Genomic DNA, 14,992 nt, shown 5'->3' with positions numbered 1-14,992 from the left:
CAATGTAGCCAACTTTCTCATCAGTTGTTGTTTAAAACATATTTATTTGTGTTGTCCAAAGATGAAAGAAAAACAATGTTTAATATGACACTAAATAATTGTTGACTGAGCTGTTCCCTTTAAAGCAGCTTAGTTTTATAACAACTCCATTGGCATTAGATTGTAAATGGTCATATTTCACATGGTCTTCTTTAAAGCATGAAAAGGGAACAAAAAATTGTATAAATGTTCCAGTTTTATTTGAAAGCGTGGGTACAAGCAGGAAAAAAACAAACAAAAAGAAGGCGAAACCAAAAACCAAACACCCAGTTGAGAATTTGGAGTCGGGGTGACCCCAGTGGGGGGGTGGGGGGTGATGTGGGTGTGCGTTCACATCCGACAGCTCGTGTGTTTTGTGCGAAATGTGAAATGCGTGGACATTCAGTTAAGGACTAAAGACACTACACCACACTAGCGGGACATCGGTTATCCAAACAAACTGTTAACAGAACAGAGGTCCTGGTCTCACGCAACGCTGCTGTTTTAGTTCAGATGTCCTCGAATTATATAAGCTTGGCACTGTATATATAATATTGGGTATTTATAAAAGATCTTAATTACAAAAAAAAAAAAAAAAGTCAGGTCCCTATTGTCATATTGCATGACTTATTCTCTAAGAGAAATTTTTTTCTCTTTTTTATTTTAAAATTTTTTCGTTTTATAAAAGAAGGCGTGTGTCAGGCCGTTTACTAATGGTCTATTTACAATTCAGTCCCAAAAGCAGCGGCTCCCAGTGACGTCTTGAAGAAATCCTGTCAAGATGATAAAAGATCCGTCGTCCCCCTTCGTTGCTCCTGAGAGAATATCTACATACGGTTTAGTAGCTAGTGATTTTGGACCATGTCGTAAATATGTTATGATTTAATACTCTCTAATGCAGGTATGCTGATGTCGGATGGCTAAACAGAGAAGCGCGGCTAAAGTCTTTACATTTACAGTTTACTGGTCATGATTTTCCGCCTCGTATGTGATGATGTTCATCTCCAAAGTTAGGCTTCAGGATAAGGCATCATGGATCCTTGATGCTTGCCAACGTCAAAGCGTTTGTATCCATGCCATCCCGGCTCGTTTTCAATTGTTGACGTCTTTTCCGAAGGCTGAAAGAGTACATTTTCAGGTTAGTCGCGTGTTCGAGCCGGCGACGGCGTGCTTCTCCTGTGTTTTGCGTGAAATCTGAACTTCGGTAGAGGGGTAAGATGGTTTAAGGGCACAAGGTGATTTTTGGTTTTTATGGGAGGTCGGAGGACACCACGGCGACGGGCGGGGCCATGTCGGAAGGAGGGGCCAGAGTGCACGGCCTTAGGGCAGTCTGGCCTCAGGACACGCCCATTTTCCCCCAGGCTGCCCGTGATTGACAAGCGGGCCTTGTTTCTCATGGCTTCCGAGAAGGTGAGCTAGAGAAGGGGGTGGGATGAGAGGCGGAGTCAGAATATGTGGAACTCTTGGGGAGGGGAAACAATATATGCAAATGACACAGTGACATCACAATGGAACCACTCGACACATTCACATCGACAGAACGGAGAAAAGCTCAAGGCTGCCACAAACAAATACAGAAAACATCTTAAAATGTACAACATGGCTAGACATCTGCATTTCTAAACGCCAGCATGCAGCCCTTCGCTCGTGTTCCCGCTAAATCTAGGGATTTAATTCTCCAGTGTTTAATTAACAGTGTTCCTTAACAGTCAACACTTTATATGTTCATACTGCTAATGGTTCGTAAGCAGGGGTCTGGAGGTCAGTCAGATATTATTCAGTATCAGTACAGCATTATAGATTGGTTTGGTGATGTCACTAACAACAAAAGACAGAGAAATTCAACCAAACATCATTAAACCAACAGCCGTTTGATCTATAATGCCCTACTCGTACCAAATAACGCATTGCACATAGCTGCTGTCTATAGCGGCGGATCTCAGTGGGTTTGCTTTGTACCAGAATTGTTTATCATTTTAACCCTTGTATTATGCTGTGCGTCAATTTGGGTTTTGAGTTGTTGGATATACTGGTTAACCGATGACTTTTTTCTATATGTTGTGACTTTTTTTTTTCGTTGTTTAGGGTCATGAACATGCAAGCAAAGTTTTGTATTGTGGGATGCGCATACAAATTTATTATAATGATGTTATATGAAAATATTTCATATTTCGTGTTTAAAGGCAGCCAGGGTTATAAGACTCAACTAAAACAAAATATATATATATTTTTTGTTCTTAAAAATAAACAATAACTGAAATATATATATATATATATATATATATATATATATGTATATATATATATATATATATTATATATATATATATATATAATTATATATATTATATATATATATATATATATATATATAAAAAGTACATATATATATATATATATAAATTTGCCAAGGCAACATTTTCATTTTAATGTACTAATGTCACTTTGTTTAACTAAAATCAACTAAAAGTAAAATAAAAATTAATGAATCTAAAAACGTATAACGATATAGACTATATATATATATATGATATATATATAAACCAAAAAACTACTAAAAATTACAAAAAATTAAATTTAATGCTGATTACTTATTATTTTTACCTAATGATTTACTGAAGATTTACTATATATATATTATATATATATATATATATATATATATATATATATATATATATAGTGTGATTTTTGGTGAATTATATTGAATCCAATTAGGGTCAATCTGAGCCTAAAAATCCTGTCTAGAATTATAATACAAGGGTTTGCACAAATAACCATTTAAAGTGACAATTTTATTAGATTTTTGCAAATTCATGCCAAAATACTATAAATTTTAATTTGACGCTTTTTGAATGTGAAGTGATTTATTAAGAAGATTGTGGTTAGTTGCATGATATTATTTGCATTTACCATTGCTTTTGTCCATCAAATCCCACCAGTTGAGAAACCGCCGTCTATAGCAGAGAGCTAACATCTCTAAATAAGAAATATATAAGCAGCATTCCTTTATAAAGTGTTTGAAGGTTGCACACGGAGATGTTAGGTTTGGTAATAATTTGAGCTCCTAATGCAATGTGTGTGTGTTTGTCATCTTGTGCCGTCTGTTTTAATGCAGGTGTCTGAAACAGAAAGCCAACAGTGCAAAAACACCAGCAACTGCAGCCAGGAAGACCAAACCAATGCAATCCCAACACGTTCTAGTCAAGGCAGATGCCATACAAAAACAAAGAAAAGAACGACAGGCGACAGAAATGAAGGGGTCTCTTTCAGAAGTGAACAAAGCAAGAAGGAACGTAAGTGACGGAAGGGAGGGATGGGAAGCTGTCACAACATTAGCGGACGTCTGCTGCAGCTATATGACAGACGAGGCTCAGGCCGAACCCCTGCGACCGCAAGCAGGCTTTCTGTCCTACCCCTATATCTTTACTGCGTCAGAGCCGTACACGTTGTATCCCTCTCTATAAGTGGCTAAGTTCTGCACACTGTGCGTTGGGCTGGGAGCGGGGCTAAAATTCAGTTCGGCCGATTCCACCTTCAGTTTCTTGGCCTCGGCGCGGGACTTATAGCAAAACTCGACCAGGGCCACCAGCATGGCCAGACCCAGGCCGCCCACCAGGATGTAGAAAACCCCCGCCACGTTGCTCAGGCTCAGCGCCTGCGAGCTCTTGTCCTGGGAGCGAGAGGGGGATTCGAGGGAGAAAAAGAGAGCATTAGAGAGACAGGAACTGGCGAGTCGAAGACTCAAACACATTTACACATGACAGGTATTTAATTACAGTTCATAATATGATACAATCAGCTTGAATTACTGGTGCCATCGATTTAACATCATTTCATTGTCCTAATACAGACAGAATGAAATCCACTGTCATTTAGATTTCAAACATGAACAGAAGGGCTATGATTTAAATTAAATTATAATCATTTTTGGTGGTTTGGCTTAGTTTTCTTAGTGATTTCTGGCACCTTCTGGAACCTAACAAAATGACTTTATTTTGTATAGTGTATGGTTTTACTTTTTTTACGCTTTTAGAAAAATGTTTAAAATGCATTTAGATGGAATGAATTAATGTATCAAACTGGGGAAAAAAAATATTATTTACAGTAAATTATTTAATTAACTAAATAATAGTTCATTAAAATAATAATTTAATATTTTATCTTATTTGAACTTATTTTGAAAAAAAAAGTAACTTTTCTGTAAGTGACTATTTTACACAGTATATAGTCTTATATTTATCTTTATACTTTTATAAAAATGTTTTTAAAATGCATTTAAATAAAAAAAAATGTCAAACTGGGGAAAATAAATTTTTTACAGTAAATTATTTAATTAATAAATAATAGTTCATTAAAATAATAATTAAATATTTATCTTATTTTGAAAAAAAAAAAACTTGTAAGTAACTAAATGTCTAATTTACACAGTATATAGTCTTATATTTATCTTTATACTTTAATAAAATTGTTTAAAATGCATTTAAATGAATGAGTTAATGAAACTAAAAACTAATTAAAAACTAATTATTTACAGTAAATTTAATTATTTAAATAATAGCTCATTGAAATAATAATTAAATATTTCTCTTATTTTTAAAAAAAAAAAAAACTTTTACACAGATATAGTATTATATTGATCTTTATACTTTTATAAAAATGTTTAAAATACATTTAAATAAAAAAAAAATGTAGAACTGGGAAAAATATTTAAAGTAAATTATTTAATTATTATTTAAATAATAATTTGTATAATAATAATTTTTAATTAATTATTTTAATTATTATTTAAATAATAATTAAATTATTAAATATTTTCCCCAGTTTGATACATTAATGTATTAACTGAAATGTATTTTAAATACATTAAAAAAATATTTTTTATTTATTTATTATTTAAATTACAATTTAATTATTACAAATATTTCTGTTATGTTTTTGTTGCATTTGAAAAAAAATCCCCCTCATAATAATGTCAATGACTGTATTTTGCACATTTCTGTTGTTCTTTTAATACTTCAAACAAAAATGTTTAAAATGCATTTAAATGAACAAATCAATGTATCAAATTGGGGGAAATATTTAAAGTAAATTATTATTATTATTTTTTAAAATGATAATTAATTAAAATAATTAATTATTTGAAATATTTAAATAATAAATTCATGATTGTTTACTTGAAAATTATTTATAATATAATTTTTTTTTTTTTAATTATACAACCTGGCGCTTTCTAAGATGCAACCATAAATTTTGCTCATCTTAAATCAGCATTTGAAAAAAAAAAAAAAACCTAACTAAATTACTTTAATTTGTATGGAATATAATATTATAATTTTACAGCCATAATGTGTTTGCACTGACTAGCCTTGAAGCTAATTGAGTGAATATTATGCCGCTGTAATGCCATATTCTCTACAATTTGCTGTTCATTTTAATGAATTATTTTAATCCATTATACTTTAACAAAGCTGCATTCTAAACCAAACCAAACACTATTATGTGTATTATGTGTCATAATAGTGTTTGGTTTGGTCTGAATCATGACATCATAGTGCAACATTCTTTTATTGTGATGTCACAATGTTTCATTCTTAAGGTTCTACTTTATTCATTTATTTATTTTTTAAGTTAAAGTAAAAAAAAATCCCTGTATTATGATGACAGTGACATTTTAAGACAACTGTCACTTTAAACACATCACATTCATTTCATGGGAGTATTTGTGTTTTTCAGAGCTGCGGGTGTTTTCAGGTTTGCTTGCGGTTTTCCGTCCGGAAACTGACCTTACTTCCCGAGTCCTTGGGTCCGCACTCGCCCTTATCGTACCACCATTTATTTTTGAGTTTGTCTAGCACTCCTGCTTCACTCAGTTTCAACACTGCCAGGTTTAACGGCGTTCTTCTCAGAGAGAATAACATAAATAAACATCATAGGCCATGTTATTTTATGTTATTAGATTACAATACATCTTGGTACACAGTAGCACAGGAAGTGATGAAGCCGAGGTCCCATCTAGTGCACGTGTGTGAGCTCATACGTGTGTGTGTGTGTGTGTGTGTGTGTGTGGAGCCACAGACGTATGGATGGGATCTCGCTCCATCGCTTCAGGCAACAGACACATACTGCCCTGATTTCATTATCAAAACACAAACAATTACTGCTAATCCAGAACTATTGGCTCATCGCAAACAGCCCAGAGCACAGATGAAGACACTCATGTGCTGCAGAGAGACCCACAACTCCACACTGAAAAGAATAAATATTCCTCATGATTTAACAACAATAAGAAATTATCAAAAAAAAAGAATTAAAAAAAAAAATCAAATGAAAATAGATTGATAAATTAACTCTTGATCAAGTTTATTTTTTAAAGTAATGTTAACGTTTCAGCTGTTTCAATAATTAAAAAAAATATATTATTTAACTTTTGACCCAAATTGTTATTTTAATATTATAATTATATAGCTTATATGTATATATAAAACGTTATGCATGTGTATTTATTTGATACTTTTTTATAAAAAAAAAATTTTTTTTCTTCATTATAACTTGATTCAAATTGTTTTTCTGATATTACAAAACAATATTACTCAAATAATTATTTTGTTATTTTGTTCTGTTATTATAAATATTACTCAAATTATTTTATATTTTTTAATAACAATAATAGTACAATTATATATTAAATGTTTGTATATATGCTATGCGTGGAAATTAAAACGGAAAAAAAAAAAAATCTAATTTAATTTTTATTTACCTTCATTCAAATTATTTTTTATAATAGTTTGTAATTAAATGTACAAGTTTTCTGAAATGTTAATTTCTGAATTCATTTTTTTAAACTTTTGACTCAAATAGTTATTTTTAATATTATAATTTTTGTAATAAAAACATAATACATAGTAATAAGTATGTGTATATATATATATGTGTGTGTGTGTGTGTGTGTGTGTGCGTGTGTGTATACATATAAAGTGTGTACATTTATTTTATACAATGTTTTCCAGTTTAACTTGACTCAAATAGTTTTTTCTGATATTATAATTTGTATTTATTATTATTATTATTTAATTGTGTGTGTGTTTTTTTATGTTGATACATTTTTCTGAAATTAATCTTCATTTTTCAGCTTGTTCAGTTAACATTTTTGTTTAACTTTTGATTCAAATTATTATTCTGGTACTTCTAATTTTCACTTGATGAATTTCAAATACTTATGGACCCTCTCTATATAAAGCAACCGCATTCTTCTTTTATTTTGATTTCTGTGCAGTTTCAGCCCTCATTTCCTTGAAAGCCCTGCATCTTTTAGCAAATATTTCTGTTTTGACAGTAATTGCTCCTTTTTTCAGTGCGTTTCTCCTTTGACACATTTGTCGTTTCTCGTTTTCTGGCCGGCGAGGGCCGTTGTGTCAGGGCAGATGTCTCTGTTGCATCACATTGTCATCTTTTTTTTTACCACTCCTCTGCGTGTCATTGGTGGCTAACCTTCGAGTCCCCGCCCCCGCTGCCACATTCGCCCTTGTCGTACCACCATTTATTTTTCAATTTGTCCAACAGCCCCTGCTCATTCAGCTTTAACACGGCCAGGTTTACGGCATTTCTTCAACAAACCATAAACATCACATGAGAGCGGGCCGCACGCAGCCCGGGTTAGACGACACAAAACAAACAGAAAACAAGAGAGAACATAAGAGAGGCTCGTGGAAAGGCAGCTGCTGTTAATGAGGACTATTATGGGATGTTTGTTTCTATCTCTCTTTCGCTCTCATTTCATTCCATCTAGCTTTCAAAAAAGTAGTGTAATACTATACACTGTGTAAAACTAAGCAAAACATTCATTGCATTAAACTAATTTAGCAATATTTTCCACTATTGAATACAATGACAATTTTATCTCAACAACTCATCTGCTATTTATTTTGGTACTGAGCTTTCTGAGATCATCATTTTGATTATTATCTATGAGCGATACATACAGTATGATGCTTCTTTAAAAAATCAGCATTATTGTTTTAAAACATTTAAAAACAACGTTTTCTGTTTGCATTTGTGAGCAGAATTGACAGTCGATAAGCTCCGCCCACTGTTTTAAGCTCCCGCCCAGATGTGACCCCGATACACAGATCTCGGTTTCTATTTCCGTGACGTCGTTCTGCTGTAACAACTACAACCTACAATATATAACAATATCATCTCAAGTGATGGTTATGTGCTTTATTTAGTCTTTTGTTTGATTATAATTGATCTTAGATAAGCCCCACCCACTATTTCAAGCTCCACCTATACACGACACAGTGCGCAACTAGAGACAGGTGCTTTATTTAATCTTAAAAGTGTCTAATGTGAGTTTGACTATACCTTTACAACCATACAAAAAACGACAATAGTTTAATTCACCTCTGATTTTTTTGTTTGTGAGTAGAATTGACCGTTATTACGCCCCGCCCATTGTTTTAAGCCCCGCCCATATGCATCACGTCGAGTTACATGCCAGGGGATTAAACAGTTTCTATTTCTGAGACGTAGCGTCTGGCAAAAAAAACACCCTTCAAACTATGACAGTGCTTATTTTTTAGACAATTATTATGTGCTTTATTTAAATCTTAAAAATCTCTAATGTGAGTTTTTGAATATCATTTTTGCGTGGCCTTATAGTCAAACGACAATGAATAAGTTGCCTCAGTATCTGTTAAAGTTGGAAAAAAAACCCTATTCAAACAAACAAGTGTATCCTATGGCAAAGATTGTTTTAGACACTCTGTATGTTTTTTTTTTTAATCATGTTAAAATGGTATGTTAATATATATGAATTAGTACTTATCCACTGCAGTGGAGCGCGCTTGCAGAAATAGCCCCGCCCACACACTCTTCTGATTGGCTGTTGATTTTTTTACGTCTCAGTGGATTTTGCATGGCGTCTGGTGTTACAGAACGTCCCGTAGGAATTTTTTTTGAACTTGAGGTTTCTTTTCTGATGAACACTGTAATTTTCAGCAAAATGTGAAACTGAAATTGGATGTTTTTCTTACAATATTGACATTGCAATGCTGTTTTCATTGAAGAAAATTGAACACCGGCCAACCATTTGTGTGCCTGCATATCCAAATGGACATATTTCGAGTGTAAATGTAGACCGAAGCAAATTAAGATGGTTCAGTAGGATGATTTCAGAAAACTGGAGACACATCAGAGGGAATAAATGAGAGCGAGAAAGAAACAGATGTGAGAGAAAACATCCTCAGTGTTTTCCACAAGCGTGTCACATTTGATGAAGAAGATGAAAGAAATAATGATGATGACATGAAACTCTTTATGCTGCACAGTGAAAAAGGCAAATTGTCAACAATTTTACTACCAAGATGTGACATATTTATGATTGATTTGTGAGACAAGAAAAAAATGTTAGAGCGGGGACTTGATTTAATTCACCAGTGAACTGATAAGCTCATAGATTGGCATTCTGTCTATTAAGAAAGTAAATAGTGTCAGATATGATTTCATATTGACTTTTAATAAGTTACATTCCGCCTTGCACTGCAAAACATGATTTTTTTTTCGTCTTAGTATTTTTGTCTTATTTTCAATCTATAAATATGTAAAAATTCTTAAATAAAGATAATTTAATTCAGAAATTAAGTCTGAAGAATTTATTTAAAATTAAGTGAGGTTTTTGCTTTAAAACAAGAAAAAAGATATGTTAGTGTAGTAAGAAAAGAATCTTGTATTTTTCTTACACCGATAACAGATTTATTTAACCATAAACTCAACTTAATTTTATTTTATTTTTCAGAAAACAAGACTTAAAGGGGCCATGAACTGAGAAATATAAATCGCCCCTTGATCTTTTGACACATATGAGAGTTCTTTTTAGTATATAAAAACATCCTGTAAGTTTCAGAACTCAAATCTTCTAGTTAGTCTAAAAATGCTTATATTGAAAGCCAATCCTACTAAAACCACAGATGTGTGGACTGTGCCACTTTATGTAAGTAATAATGTGGCTTAAACCCCGCCTCCACAGAAGAAAGATCAACGCCTGCTGGTTGACATCACTGCCTGTTTAGCTCCGCCCACCAATTCATGCATGTAGTGTAAACAATGAGAGAGGCCAAAACGCAGGTGTACTCAGAAACCAAACGATAAGATGCTCCAAAAACAACAAGATGCTGTTCAGCGCCACAGCTGTGGAAAAACACAGTCATTGCATCGCCTTCCTTCCATCGGATCCCAACACTTTAGGAAAGAGTGGATTAGCTTTATTTTTAATGAAGTTCCAGACTCGGTCATTTAAGAACTCGACCCTTTTTTCACTTCATTTTACAGCGGATTCGTTTACAAAAACAAGGCACAGTTCACAGCAGGATTTTCAGAAAGATTGAAACCTAAAGGACAATGCTGTGCAAACTATATTGGATCCCGACAGTATGTATCTCGCCACACAAGTTGTGAGTAAAACTGTTTTTATTACGTGCTCACTATTGCTTGGTCTGTTATAACAGATTGTTTGAGATGGTACTGAGTATTAATCGTGTCCATCTGTGAAGGATTGTAAGCTGTCAAACACCAACTGATAGCCACTCAGGGAAGTTCTGATGAGGGGGGTCAAAAAAGGACAGAAAAATAGCCTATTACTTCTAAATTAAGATTTTTTGTTTTTTTTTTTTTTTTTTGATGTTAAAAATCTTGATAACGTTATAAAATAACGATATAAAATATAAAAAAGGCAGTCCATGACCCCTTAAATATCATAAAACAAGACAAAAAACACTGAGTATGAAAATCATGTTTTTGCAGCGCATTTACAAATGACTTTCATTGGTTTGCAACATAATGTCGGATGTTTTTATGAGATAATAATCGTTCTCTTGGATGTTGTTATCATTATGAAGACAAAATATTTTGTATTGTATGTGACTGCATGCTTTCATAATGCTATTTTAAACACAGCAGGAAGGAGCAGTATATACTATGCAGTAGGCCAGTATTCACATCCATTGTAATTTGTTTTTCAGGTCTCTGTGCGAGGAGATTCAACCTTCATCTAAACTCTCTCCAACCTCTCTCATCTCATTTCTTCATGGAACGGAGTTTTGTAGGAAAATGTAGCATTGCATCAGGGTCTCAGCAATGGAGTTTGCTCTGCAGTGAATGGGTGCCGTCAGAATGAGAGTCCAAACAGCTGATAAAAACGTCACAATAATCCACAAGTTAATCCACATTCCACTCATCCATCATCAGTTGGACAGCTGGAGGAAGACAAAAGCGTGTGTTGTTTGTGAGAAACACATCCATCAAGATGTTTTTTAACTCGCTTCCATCTAAAATAACAGTCCATAATCCATAATAAACGCTTCCCTGTGGATTATTGTGGATGTTTTTATCCAGCTGTTTGGACTCTCATCTCTGACAGGCACCCATTCACTGCAGAGCATCCATTGCTGAGACACCCTGATGCAATGCTGACATTTCTCCAAATCTGATGAAGAACAACTCAGCAACATCTTGGATGACTGAGGGTGGAGTGAGTTACATTTTCAGCAGATTTTCATTTTTTGGGTGAAACTATTATTTTTTAAAAGGATTCTTTTTTTTTTTTTCCCAGACATACAGAGATTTCAGCAGAAGGAGATTCCCTGTCTATTGGTGTGTCAGTTTTTTAGAGACACAGAAAGACTCACTTACAGCACAGTGACAGGGCTCGGTTTTTTTTTTTTTTTTTTTTCTTAGCGGTGGGATGTGAGATTGCAACTCAGAATCTGTAAACGCTAGCAGCATGTTTATAGCTGTTCTGGAGATGGTACAACGTGGTTCAGGGGGCTGCTCGGTCACTATGGGTTTCTGAAGCGCTAGTTTGCTCGAACTGGCCGAGATCAGCAAACACAAGGGCTCATCAGAATCAAAATGATCACGTTACGGTCTCGCTTTTTACCCTCAGGATGATCCATGCTCAGACGGTCAGTAAAATGCCCTCTCAGCAGAAACTGAATCTCCACACAGTTCAAAAACTGACCTCAGAATCAGAACGCTCAGTATGAAACTTCATTTCAGCTTACCTAACATCATGACAGCAACCATATTTCTAATAATTGTAATTCTGTATATTTAATGACACACGTGAAGTAACATTAAGCAACACATTTACTTCCATAAGACTTACTTTGAGCAAATCAGCATATATTAGAAGTGATTTCTGAAGATCATGTGACACTGAAGACTGCAGTGTAATGATGCGAAAATTCAGCTTTGAACCACAGAAATAAATTACAATTTAACAGATATTCGCATTGAAAATAGTTATTTTAAAATGTAATAATTATTTCAGAATATATGTATTTTTTTCTGTATTTTTGATTGAGGTATGAGCTGCAGCCCTCCTTGGAGAGACTTATTTTAAAAACAGTAAAATCTCCAAACTTTTGAATGGGTAGTGTATAGACAGTAACATCAGTGTACTGATGCTTAATATTCAATAAGAGGACATTTATGTTTGCAGATTAGTAAATGGTAATTTCATGGATGTACTTCAGAAAATTTTAAGCAACTTTACCATCAAGAGGATGCCGTGGTGTAAAACATGCTGATAGTGTTATGCAGGAAACCGTGAAGAGAGCTGAGAAAGAATACTTCAGAATGAAAGATGTTTAGACAGGATACAGGCTTTTGATGAGAAGAAATGAGCAACATATGAGGCACGCGGTTACCGCTGAGCGCGCTTCGGTGGAGGGAAGAAAGAACAATGTTAGAACACCCAGAACACCAGGCACTGTCTGGAGAGCCTCAAAACGGTGATATCTTGTGGGATGCAGGAGCTTGTGCTCGTTTGAAAAGTTTCATCAATAACAATAAAACATCAACACTTTATGAGCAAAAGAGGTAAACGTATAAGCGTGTCTTTGTGTCATTGTGTTTTTAAAGAGTGAGGTCATATCATGCAATATCCGGTTTCTTTTAAAAAGTCTTAATATTTTTCTTAAACTTAAACTACATCTCGCAATTCTGAATTTTTCTTGAATTCCTGAGTGACATCTCGTTAATAAATAAACGCACAAAGTTCGTGAGGAAAACTAGTACCTTGGGTGGGGAAAGTAACAAAACTGTGACAAGTGGTGTTATCATAGAAATGTTAAACGGACCTGACAGTACGTCTAGTAAAGCAAAAGTATCGCAGATTTCTGCAATTTTATGACTGAAAATATAGGCAGAATAATTTCTGTGATTGGCCTGTTGTTCAAAAGGTAAGTGTGGATGCAAGAAACTTCTGCTGTTTGCATTTTCGAATCTTATGAATAAGAACGTTGTAAAGTAAGAGTGAAACGTGTGCATTATTTTAAAAGGAATCTTATTTGCAAATAGTTTCAAATTGATTTAGGTATTTTTTATATTTTTGTTCTTTTTTCTTTATTTGCTTAAATCCATTTAAATCATTTAATTTCTTTATTTTTCATCCATAATATTCATTAAACTATTCAATTAAAACTTTTTTTTTTTTTACCACCATAAAAAAGTGACGATAAGAAAAGTTAAGTGAAATACAATAATATATAAAACCTTATTTTATTCAGATATTTGCCATGTTCTGATTTTCAAATTAGTTTAATTTGATTGATGTACTAAAATACCTCAAAAGATAATTAATTGAAAACTTTACAATAGGTTTCATTTGTAAAAATGAGTTAACTATATTAGCTAACAGAACAATACTGGGACTGCATTATTAAACCCCCCCTATGTTAACGTCTCCATCCCCCTTGCCCCGTGCCTAATAATACGTATACATGAGTCAAAATCAAGATTATACGTTAACATAATGTACTTATAGTATGAAACTAATTGAAAATATTTTTTTTTTAAAAATAGACACATTAACAATAAGGATTATAAATGTAAAATAAAACATAATGTTCACTTGAGTGCATGTTAGTTATACATATAACTAATTGTTAAAAATGAACCTTTTTTTTCTAGTAAGTTCTCCACCAGTACAAAAACTATATCTAGAACATATTTTTTGAGTTAAGGCATCAGAAACTAACACTACAGAGAAGATGGGCGTTAAACGGTATTTAAATTAAAATGGCGGACGCGGGCACAGGAAGAGTGAAAAACTAACATAAAACTGATAGCCAGTATCTCAATAATACTGCAGCCCTTCAGCCAAAAAGCCCATTATTTATGATACGCAGCCCTTCCAAAAAATAAAAAAATGTTCGCGTACAACAAATAAATAGAATGTCACTGGACATAAATGCCCACTAACAGCTAAAAACATCAACTGTATATGGGACCACAAAGATATCCCACTCTCGCATCACAGAGTACCGAGGATAACCGAGATGTAAAGACAGAACAGGCAGAGAGAAAAGAGAGAACAAGACAGAAACAGAGAGAGAACCACAGCAGGGTGGGTGGAATACTTTCGCAGCGCTGTGATTGGTCGGGTGGGTTTGTTACTCCACCCAAGCCTTAGCTGCGATCCTTGGGCGGCGTACCCCGTAGCCCTTGGAGTCCAGGATTCCTGCCGACCTTCATGGCGGGGCAAGAGGGTTTGCGTGCTCCTCGTACTCGCTCAGTGGACTCCAGCAGGAAGGCGTATTTCCCCTTTGGACTTGCATGACGCTGAGCCGCCGCCACTCGGTCAGTCGTCTTGGTGAAGACCGTGGGCTCCGGGCCGACTCGTGTGTAACTCCACATTTTCTCGTACACGCCGCAATCTTGACCTCTGAGGGCGCAGCAAAGACATGCAATGAAGCACTTCAGGATGCTGGCGGTTGCTTAATGCTTTGATTAAATCTGAGTCACATCACCCGCCAGCAGTGTTTTTAGATAGTGATGCATTAAAATGAAAACAGAAGATGTGGATATGATAGTATTTGCTTTTGTAATTGTGTAATTGTGTAAATTGGTCGCCTTTTGTCACTGTAGTAGGGGCAAATATCAGTTATCATAAAGACTTAATAAGTGGCCAGTT

General features: G+C 34.2%; 1 pseudogene; it reads right to left on the bottom strand.

Moving 5' to 3' along the window:
- Positions 1–1,267: 1,267 nt before the first annotated feature.
- Positions 1,268–14,992, bottom strand: part of LOC122147806 — a 94,318-nt pseudogene continuing 80,593 nt past the window's right edge.

Source organism: Cyprinus carpio, chromosome A15, assembly GCF_018340385.1.
Source record: "Cyprinus carpio isolate SPL01 chromosome A15, ASM1834038v1, whole genome shotgun sequence".
Lineage (NCBI taxonomy): Eukaryota > Metazoa > Chordata > Actinopteri > Cypriniformes > Cyprinidae > Cyprinus > Cyprinus carpio.
The sequence above is the reverse complement of the archived record's forward strand: the minus strand, read 5'-3'. Positions and strand labels throughout refer to the sequence as shown.